Source organism: Rattus norvegicus, chromosome 1, assembly GCF_021556685.1.
Source record: "Rattus norvegicus strain SHRSP/BbbUtx chromosome 1, alternate assembly SHRSP_T2T, whole genome shotgun sequence".
NCBI classification, from domain to species: Eukaryota; Metazoa; Chordata; class Mammalia; order Rodentia; family Muridae; genus Rattus; species Rattus norvegicus.
In genome coordinates this window covers 70,686,637-70,697,654 of record NC_141534.1, presented here as the reverse complement: position 1 = coordinate 70,697,654, position 11,018 = coordinate 70,686,637, and positions in this window count along the sequence as shown.

Here is an 11,018-nt window from a genome sequence, read left to right as displayed (position 1 = left end):
AAACAAAGAGAATGAAAGCACACAAACATAACCTCACATCCAAATATGAATATAACGGGAAGCAATAACCACTATTCCTTAATATCTCTCAACATCAATGGCCTCAACTCCCCAATAAAAAGAAATAGATTAACAAACTGGATACGCAACGAGGACCCTGCATTCTGCTGCCTACAGGAAACACAACTCAGAGACAAAGACAGACACTACCTCAGAGTGAAAGGCTGGAAAACAAATTTCCAAGCAAATGGTCAGAAGAAGCAAGCTGGAGTAGCCATTCTAATATCAAATAAAATCAATTTTCAACTAAAAGTCATCAAAAAAGATAAGGAAGGACACTACATATTCATCAAAGGAAAAATCCACCAAGATGAACTCTCAATCCTAAATATCTATGCCCCAAATACAAGGGCACCTACATATGTAAAAGAAACCTTACTAAAGCTCAAAACACACATTGGACCTCACACAATAATAGTGGGAGATTTCAACACCCCACTCTCATCAATGGACAGATCATGGAAATAGAAATTAAACAGAGATGTAGACAGACTAAGAGAAGTCATGAGCCAAATGGACCTAACGGATATTTATAGAACATTGTATCCTAAAGCAGAAGGATATACCTTCTTCTCAGCTCCTCATGGTACTTTCTCCAAAATTGACCATATAATTGGTCAAAAAACGGGCCTCAACAGGTACAGAAAGATAGAAATAATCCCATGCGTGCTATCGGACCACCACGGCCTAAAACTGGTCTTCAATAACAATCAAGGAAGAATGTCCACATATACTTGGAAATTGAACAATGCTCTACTCAATGATAACCTGGTCAAGGAAGAAATAAAGAAAGAAATTAAAAACTTTTTAGAATTTAATGAAAATGAAGGTACAACATACCCAAATTATGGGACACAATGAAAGCTGTGCTAAGAGGAAAACTCATAGCGCTGAGTGCCTGCAGAAAGAAACAGGAAAGAGCATATGTCAGCAGCTTGACAGCACACCTAAAAGATCTAGAACAAAAAGAAGCAAATACACCCAGAAGGAGTAGAAGGCAGGAAATAATCAAACTCAGAGCTGAAATCAACCAAGTAGAAACAAAAAGGACCATAGAAAGAATCAACAGAACCAAAAGTTGGTTCTTTGAGAAAATCAACAAGATAGATAAACCCTTAGCCAGACTAACGAGAGGACACAGAGAGTGCGTCCAAATTAACAAAATCAGAAATGAAAAGGGAGACATAACAATAGATTCAGAGGAAATTCAAAAAATCATCAGATCTTACTACAAAAACCTATATTCAACAAAACTTGAAAATCTTCAGGAAATGGACAATTTCCTAGACAGATACCAGGTACTGAAGTTAAATCAGGAACAGATAAACCAGTTAAACAACCCCATAACTCCTAAGGAAATAGAAGCAGTCATTAAAGGTCTCCCAACCAAAAAGAGCCCAGGTCCAGACGGGTTTAGTGCAGAATTCTATCAAACCTTCATAGAAGACCTCATACCAATATTATCCAAACTATTCCACAAAATTGAAACAGATGGATCACTACCGAATACCTTCTACGAAGCCACAATTACTCTTATACCTAAACCACACAAAGACACAACAAAGAAAGAGAACTTCAGACCAATTTCCCTTATGAATATCGACGCAAAAATACTCAACAAAATTCTGGCAAACTGAATCCAAGAGCACATCAAAACAATCATCCACCATGATCAAGTAGGCTTCATCCCAGGCATGCAGGGATGGTTTAATATACGGAAAACCATCAACGTGATCCATTATATAAACAAACTGAAAGAACAAAACCACATGATCATTTCATTAGATTCTGAGAAAGCATTTGACAAAATTCAACACCCCTTCATGATAAAAGTCCTGGAAAGAATAGGAATTCAAGGCCCATACCTGAACATGGTAAAAGCCATATACAGCAAACCAGTTGCTAACATTAAACTAAATGGAGAGAAACTTGAAGCAATCCCACTAAAATCAGGGACTAGACAAGGCTGCCCACTCTCTCCCTACTTATTCAATATAGTTCTTGAAGTTCTAGCCAGAGCAATCAGACAACAAAAGGAGATCAAAGGGATACAGATCGGAAAAGAAGAAGTCAAAATATCACTATTTGCAGATGATATGATAGTATATTTAAGTGATCCCAAAAGTTCCACCAGAGAACTACTAAAGCTGATAAACAACTTCAGCAAAGTGGCTGGGTATAAAATTAACTCAAATAAATCATTTGCCTTCCTCTATACAAAAGAGAAACAAGCCGAGAAAGAAATTAGGGAAACGACACCCTTCATAATAGACCCAAATAATATAAAGTACCTCGGAGTGACTTTAACAAAGCAAGTAAAAGATCTGTACAATAAGAACTTCATGACACTGAAGAAGGAAATTGAAGAAGACCTCAGAAGATGGAAAGATCTCCCATGCTCATGGATTGGCAGGATTAATATAGTAAAAATGGCCCTTTTACCAAAAGCAATCTACAGATTCAATGCAATCCCCATCAAAATACCAATCCAATTCTTCAAAGAGTTAGACAGAACAATTTGCAAATTCATCTGGAATAACAAAAAACCCAGGATAGCTAAAGCTATCCTCAACAATGAAAGGACTTCAGGGGGAATCACTATCCCTGAACTCAAGCAGTATTACAGAGCAATAGTGATAAAAACTGCATGGTATTGGTACAGAGACAGACAGATAGACCAATGGAATAGAATTGAAGACCCAGAAATGAACCCACACACCTATGGTCACTTGATTTTTGACAAAAGAGCCAAAACCATCCAATGGAAAAAAGATAGCATTTTCAGCAAATGGTGCTGGTTCAACTGGAGGTCAACATGTAGAAGAATGCAGATCGATCCATGCTTATCACCCTGTACAAAGCTTAAGTCCAAGTGGATCAAGGACCTCCACATCAAAGCAGACACACTCAAACTAATAGAAGAAAAACTAGGGAAGCATCTGGAACACATGGGCACTGGAAAAAATTTCCTGAACAAAACACCAATGGCTTACGCTCTAAGATCAAGAATTGACAAATGGGATCTCATAAAACTGCAAAGCTTCTGTAAGGCAAAGGACACTGTGGTTAGGACAAAACGGCAACCAACAGATTGGGAAAAGATCTTTACCAATCCTACAACACATAGAGGCCTTATATCCAAAATATACAAAGAACTCAAGAAGTTAGACCACAGGGAAACAAATAACCCTATTAAAAAATGGGGCTCAGACGTAAACAAAGAATTCACAGCTGAGGAATGCCGAATGGCGGAGAAACACCTAAAGAAATGTTCAACATCTTTAGTCATAAGGGAAATGCAAATCAAAACAACCCTGAGATTTCACCTCACACCAGTGAGAATGGGTAAGATCAAAAACTCAGGGGACAACAGATGCTGGCGAGGATGTGGAGAAAGAGGAACACTCCTCCATTGTTGGTGGGATTGCAAACTGGTACAACCATTCTGGAAATCAGTCTGGAGGTTCCTCAGAAAATTGGACATTGAACTGCCTGAGGATCCAGCTATACCTCTCTTGGGCATATACCCAAAAGATGCCCCAACATATAAAAAAGACACGTGCTCCACTATGTTCATTGCAGCCTTATTTATAATAGCCAGAAGCTAGAAAGAACCCAGATGCCCCTCAACAGAGGAATGGATACAGAAAATATGGTACATCTACACAATGGAATATTACTCAGCTATCAAAAACAACGACTTTATGAAATTCGTAGGCAAATGGCTGGAACTGGAAAATATCATCCTGAGTGAGCTAACCCAAACACAGAAAGACATACATGGTATGCACTCACTGATAAGTGGCTATTAGCCCAAATGCTTGATTTACCCTAAATGCCTAGAACAAATGAAACTCAAGACAGATGATCAAAATGTGAATGGTTCACTCCTTCTTTAAAAGGGGAACAAGAATACCCTTCGCAGGGAAGAGAGAGGCAAAGATTAAAACAGAGGCTGAAGGAACACCCATTCAGAGTCTGCCCCACATGTGCCCCACGCATATACAGCCATCCAATTAGACAAGATGGATGAAGCAAAGAAGTGCAGACCGACAGGAGCCGGATGTAGATCGCTCCTGAGAGACACAGCCAGAATACAGCAAATACAGAGGCGAATGCCAGCAGCAGCAAACCACTGAACTGAGAATAGGACCCCCGTTGAAGGAATCAGAGAAAGAACTGGAAGAGCTTGAAGAGGCTCGAGACCCCATAGGTACAACAATGCCAAGCAACCAGAGCTTCCAGGGACTAAGCCACTACCTAAAGACTATACATGGACTGACCCTGGACTCTGACCTCATAGGTAGCAATGAATATCCTAGTAAGAGCACCAGTGGAAGGGGAAGCCCTGGGTCCTGCTAAGACTGAACCCCCAGTGAATTAGACTGTTGGGGGGAGGGGGACAATGGGGGGAGGGTGGGGAGGGGAACACCGATAAGAAAGGGGAGGGGGGAGGGGGATGTTTGCCCGGAAACTGGGAAAGGGAATAACACTCGAAATGTATATAAGAAATACTCAAGTTAATAATAATTAAAAAAAAAGAGTAATGGAAGATGAAGCAACAGATGAGTGATGAAAAGGAGCAGGTAGAGCTGAGCCTGTGATCATGCTTCTCTCACATCTGTTAAGAATTTTAGATACCATGTGTTCCTTTACTCATTTAAAGTAAACATATAATTTCTTATTACATACATTGATATTTTATAAATATTTTATTGTTTTAATATCTTAAAAGAATCACGGATTTTAGGTATTCCCCATGATATACATAACCTGATATTGTATAGCAATTTCCCTTGAGAAAAAAAAATCTCCATCTTGAATGGAAGATCATGAAGAATCATGATGTTCAAAAAAAAATGGAAGCATTGCATCTTGCATGGAATCTTACAAACAAGTCAAAGTCTTCAGAAAGTCTCTCAGACTGATGGACTATTTAGAGATATTCTCAGATAAACTGAGTTGCATTGAAGAAGCAATGACCAGCTGACCTGCATAGAAGAGTATAAGAGCCACTGAATAAACTCTTTCACTTGTTCAAATATGCAGTGCTTTCACATTTACAGAATTTCATGATATGTCACACATATTAGTATAGGCTTTGGTCATAAAACTGTTTTTGAAACATTAAAAATCCTGTGAGTAAGCCCTTGCATGTATTTTTCTGAGTAATACCAAAGATACTTTGATTCACTAAATTGTATTTTGGTTGTATCCTTATTTTGGTCTGCTGTCAGTTTTCTATGTGTGATGAGTAGGCACTTTATCATTCACATCTCCCCAGATTAGTGCTACATTATACCTAAGATGATGGGGGTTGCATAAGAATTACAGGTAAGGAAACTTGCTAAAGTGCAGAAAGTTGTTAGAACCTCACAACCAATATCCCCGGCCAACTCAAAACAGAATCCAAGAGGACTCTCTGGACCCTCAGTAGAAAAAGGAACTGCGGAAATTTTTGTGTTTTCATGATTTAAGCTGATACCTAAATGTACTGTATATGGACAATACCATAGTTTATTTGCTAAGCCTTGAAACACTCCATATTCAGAGAGTCCAGCAAAGTTTCCCAACATATAGATACTTGTCAGTTCTATAAATAATCATTTATATTCAAGTTTTCGCACTTTTGCTTTTGTTTCATTTCTTTTATTTTCTGGGGGAATTCTTCCTTTTCTCTATCTAAAGAAACTCAGTCCTGTCCAAATAAACTTATTTCAGAAAATTTGTTTAGCAATTATTTATATCTGCCTCTATCGTTCCTATATCTGGTCCAATCAAACATTTAAGTCCATGAAATTCTTCTATGTACCCTTTGAACAACAACCATGAAAGTAAGGTTGTTTCAGGCATTTTCAAATTCCCGAGAAAATAATAAATACCTATTTAAATAGTCCCCTATTCTTTAACATTGACCCATACTCCATGCCTTCATAGTTACTTGCTTTTATCTTGGTCATTTCTACCTACTGAAAAATCACTAACTACTCAGTCTAGTTTACTAGGAGAGTTCCTGGAAACTGAGAAACCTTGTCTCAAGAACAGCATAGTTAAAAATATCTAAAAAGGATAAATCAAAGACCACATCTGCCAGAGAAGCAGGTAGACTGATTGCTGATCATAATCACCTTTGCTGCTCCTCCAGATCCAATGGTCTAGTCTCATGCTCAGATTTGTAGCAGAAGACATGTTGTGGTTTCACTTTCCTTTCTGACATCAACAATGGATAGGATAATGAAGATCATCTCCTACAATCTGTATTTAACAGCTCATACTGTTATTCCTGCCTCTAACAATACCAGGTATTCTCAGGGAACACACAAGCTAAGCAGGTCAAGGAAACAGGTGTTAACTATTCTCCCCTGTCCCCAAATTCATTCCCCAGTCTCATACCTGGCTTGGTAAAAGAACACCTGGCACAGTCTTCCATTTCACTGACTTGATCTCCCACAGACCTTTCAATCCTAACTACACTTCTTCCACCTGCTTTATCCAATCCCTGAACATCAGTAGGCACTCCCTAAATTCTAGGATATTACTGCCAGGAAACCAAGTAGACTGACTGTAGTTTTTTTTTTTTACCTCTCTATCTGTTTCTCCAGATTCAGTGCCACCAGTTGCACCATCAGATTTGCAGTAGAACCCAAGTCTTCTTTCTATCCTTCCTTTAGTGCATCCCACACATTTTACACTTCTTTTTCTAATTAGTTATTTTTAATTTACATTTCAAATGTTATTTTCTTTCCTGGTTTCTTGTTATAAGGCCCCTATCCTATCCCCAATTCCCTTTCTTCTATAAGGGTGTTCCCCTTTCCCAACCGCCCTCCCTCCCCACCCCCCCGCCCTGACATTCCTCTACACTGGGGGTTCCAGCTTTGACAGTTCCAAGGGCTTCTCCTCCCATTGCTACCCAAAAAGACCATCCTCTGCTAAATATGCAGCTGCATCCATGGGTCTGTCCCTGTGTAGTCTTTGAGTAGTGGTTTAGTCCCTGGGAGCTCTGGATGGTTGGTATTGTTGTTCTTATACGGTTGCAAGCCCTGATTTTACACTTCTAGCTACCTTCATCTACTCACTGCTTTATTTCAGGCCCCAGTTTCAATAGCAAATCCACATAAGCTGACAGTCAACGCCTTTCAGAAAAGGAGGTAGGCTAACTGCAGATACTTCACTTTCCTTCCAATTTTCCAAATTCTATCACAAACTCTAATTTCAAGATCTATAGCAACACCCTCTAGGGTATCATCTCTTTACCATCTGCCTCTGGTCCAAGGAGAATGAATAAGGAAATCATGGTGGAACACTATTTTCAACTCTCCTGTGAAACCAACAAGATCATTATTAAATGACAGTTCCAATACATAAAAACATGTTTTGTTTTGTTTTGTTTTTTTATGTTTATCATTTGACTTCATTTTTTTAATATTTTATTTTTTATTTTTTTATTAATGTGAGTATTTCTTATTTACATTTCGAGTGTTATTCCCTTTCCCAGTTTACGGGCCAACATCCCCCTAATCCCCCCTTCTGCTTCTTTATGGGTGTTCCCCTGCCAATCCTCCCCCCATTGCTGCCATCCCCACAAAATCACGTTCACTGGGGGTTCAGTCTTAGCAGAACCCAGGGCTTCCACTTACACTGGTGATCTTACTAGGATATTCAATGCTACCTATGAGGTCAGAGTCCAGGGTCAGTTCATGTACAGTCTTTAGGCAGTGGCTTAGTCCCTGGAAGCTCTGGTTGCTTGGCATTGTTGTTCATATGGGGTCTCCAGCCCCTTAAAGCTTTCCAGTTCTTTCTCTGATTCCTTCAACGGGGGTCTTGTTTTCAGTTCAGTGGTTTGCTGCTGGCATTAGACTCTGTATTTGCTGTATTCTGGCTGTGTCTCTCAGGAGAGATCTACATCCGGCTCCTGTCTGCCTGCACTTCTTTGCTTCATCCATCTTCTCTAATTGGGTGGCTATATATGTATGAGCCACATGTGGGGCAGGCTCTGAATGGGTGCTCCTCCTGCCTCTGTTTTAAATTTGTCACCCTATTCCCTCCCAAGGGCATTCTTGTTCCCCTTTTAAATAAGGAGTGAAGCATTCATATTTTGGTCATCTTTCTTGAGTTTCATGTGTCCATCTAGGGCAATTCAAGCACTTGGGCTAATAGCCACTTATCAATGAGTGCATACCATGTGTGTTTTTCTGTGATTGGGTTACCTCACTCAAGATGATATTTTCCAGTTCCAAACATTTGCCTACGAATTTCATAAAGTCATTGTTTTGATAGCTGAGTAATATTCCATTGTATAGATGTACCACATTTTCTGTATCCATTCCTCTGTTGAAGGGCATCTGGGTTCTTTCCAGCTTCTGGTTATAATAAATAAAACTGCTATGACATAGTGGAGCATGTGTCTTTATTATATGTTGGGGCATCTTTTGGGTATATGCCCGGAGAGGTATAGTTGGATCCTCAGGCAGTTCAATGTCCAATTTTCTGAGGAACCTCCAGACTGATTTCCAGAATGGTTTTACCAGTCTGCAATCCCACCAACAATGGAGGAGTGTTCCTCTTTCTCCACATCCTCGCCAACATCTGCTGTCACCTGAGTTTTTGATCTTAGCCATTCTCACTGGTGTGAGGTGAAATCTCAGGGTTGTTTTGATTTGCATTTCCCTTATGACTAAAGATGTTGACCATTTCTTTAGGTGTTTCTCAGCCATTCGGCATTCCTCAGCTGTGAATTCTTTGTTTAGCTCTGAACCCCATTTTTAATAGGCTTATTTGTCTCACTGCGGTCTAACTTCTTGAGTTCTTCGTATATTTTGGATATAAAGCCTCTATCTGTTTTAGGATTGGTAAAGATCTTTTCCCAATCTGTTGGTTGCCGTTTTGTCCTAACCACAGTGTCCTTTGCCTTACAGAAGCTTTGCAATTTTATGAGATCCCATTTGTCGATTCTTGATCTTAGAGCATAAGCCATTGGTGTTTTGTTCAGGAAATTATTTCCAGTGCCCATGTGTTCGAGATACTGCCCTAGTTTTTATCACTATTGCTCTGTAATACTGCTTGAGTTCAGGGATAGTGATTCCCCCTGAAGTCCTTTTATTGTTGAGGATAGTTTTAGCTATCCTGGGTTTTTTGTTATTCCAGATGAATTTGCAAATTGTTCTGTCTAACTCTTTGAAGAATTGGATTGGTATTTTGATGGGGATTGCATTGAATCTGTAGATCGCTTTTGGTAAAATGGCCATTTTTACTATATTAATCGTGCCAATCCATGAGCATGGGAGAGCTTTCCATCTTCTGAGATCTTTTTCAATTTCTTTCTTCAGAGACTTGAAGTTCTTATAGTACAGATCTTTTACTTGCTTGGTTAAAGTCACACCGAGGTACTTTATATTATTTGGGTCTATTATGAAGGGTGCCGTTTCACTAATTTCTTTCTCAGCTTATTTCTCTTTTTTTGTAGAGGAAGGCTACAGATTTATTTGAGTTAATTTTATACAGAGCCACTATGCTGAAGTTGTTTATAAGCTTTAGTAGTTCTCTGGTGGAACTTTTGGGATCATTTAAATATACTATCATATCATCTTCAAAAAGTGCTATTTTGACTTCTTCTTTTCCGGTCTGTATCCCCTTGACCTCCTTTTCTTGTCTGATTGCTCTAGCTAGAACTTCAAAAACTATGTTGAATAAGTAGGGAGAGAGTGTGCAGCCTTGTCTAGTCCCTGATTTTAGTGGGATTGCTTCAAGTTTCTCTCCATTTAGTTTAATGTTAGCAACTGATTTGCTTTATATGGCTTTTACTATGTTTACGTATGGGCCTTGAATTCCTATTCTTTCCAGGACTTTTATCATGAAGGGGTGTTGAATTTTGTCAATGCTTTCTCAGCATCTGATGAAATGATCATGTGGTTTTGTTCTTTCATTTTGTTTATATAATGGATCACGTTGATGCTTTTCCGTATATTAAACCATCCCTGCATGCCTGGAATGAAGCCTACTTGATCATGGTGGATGATTGTTTTGATGTGCTCTTGGATTCGTTTTGCCAGAATTTTATTGAATATTTTTGCGTCGATATTCATAAGGGAAATTGGTCTGAAGTTCTCTTTCTTTGTAGGGTCTTTGTGTGGTTTAGGTATAAGTGTAATTGTGGCTTCATAGAAAGAATTCGTTAGTGCTCCATCTGTTTCAGTTTTGTGGAATAGTTTGGATAATATTGGTATGAGGTCTTCTATGAAGGTCTGATAGAATTCTGCACTAAACCTGTCTGGACCTGGGCTTTTTTTGGTTGGGAGACCTTTAATGACTGCTTCTATTTCCTTAGGAGTTATGGGGTTGTTTACCTGGTTTATCTGTTCCTGACTTAACTTCGGTGCCTGGTATCTGTCTAGGAAATTGTCTATTTCCTGCAGATTTTCAAGTTTTTTTGAATATAGGCTTTATAGTAAGTTCTGATGATTTTTTGAATTTCCTCTGAATCTGTAGTTATGTCTCCTTTTCATTTCTGATTTTGTTAATTTGGACACACTCTCTGTGTCCTCTCATTAGTCTGGCTAAGGGTTTATGTATCTTGTTGATTTTCTCAAAGAACCAACTTTTGGTTCTGTTGATTCTTTCTATGGCCCTTTTTGTTTCTACTTGGTTGATTTCAGCTCTGAGTTTGATTATTTCCTGCCTTCTACTCCTCCTGGGTGTATTTGTGTCTTTTTGTTCTATAGCTTTTAGGTGTGCTGTCAAGCTGCTGACATATGCTCTTTCCTGTTTCTTTCTGCAGGCACTCAGAACTATGAATTTTCCTCTTAGCACAGCTTTCATTGTGTCCCATAAGTTTGGGTATGTTGTACCTTCATTTTCATTAAATTCTACATAGTGTGTAATTTCTTTCTTTATTTCTTCTTTGACCAGGTTATCGTTGAGTAGAGCATTGTCAACTTCCACATATATTTGGGCGTTCTTCC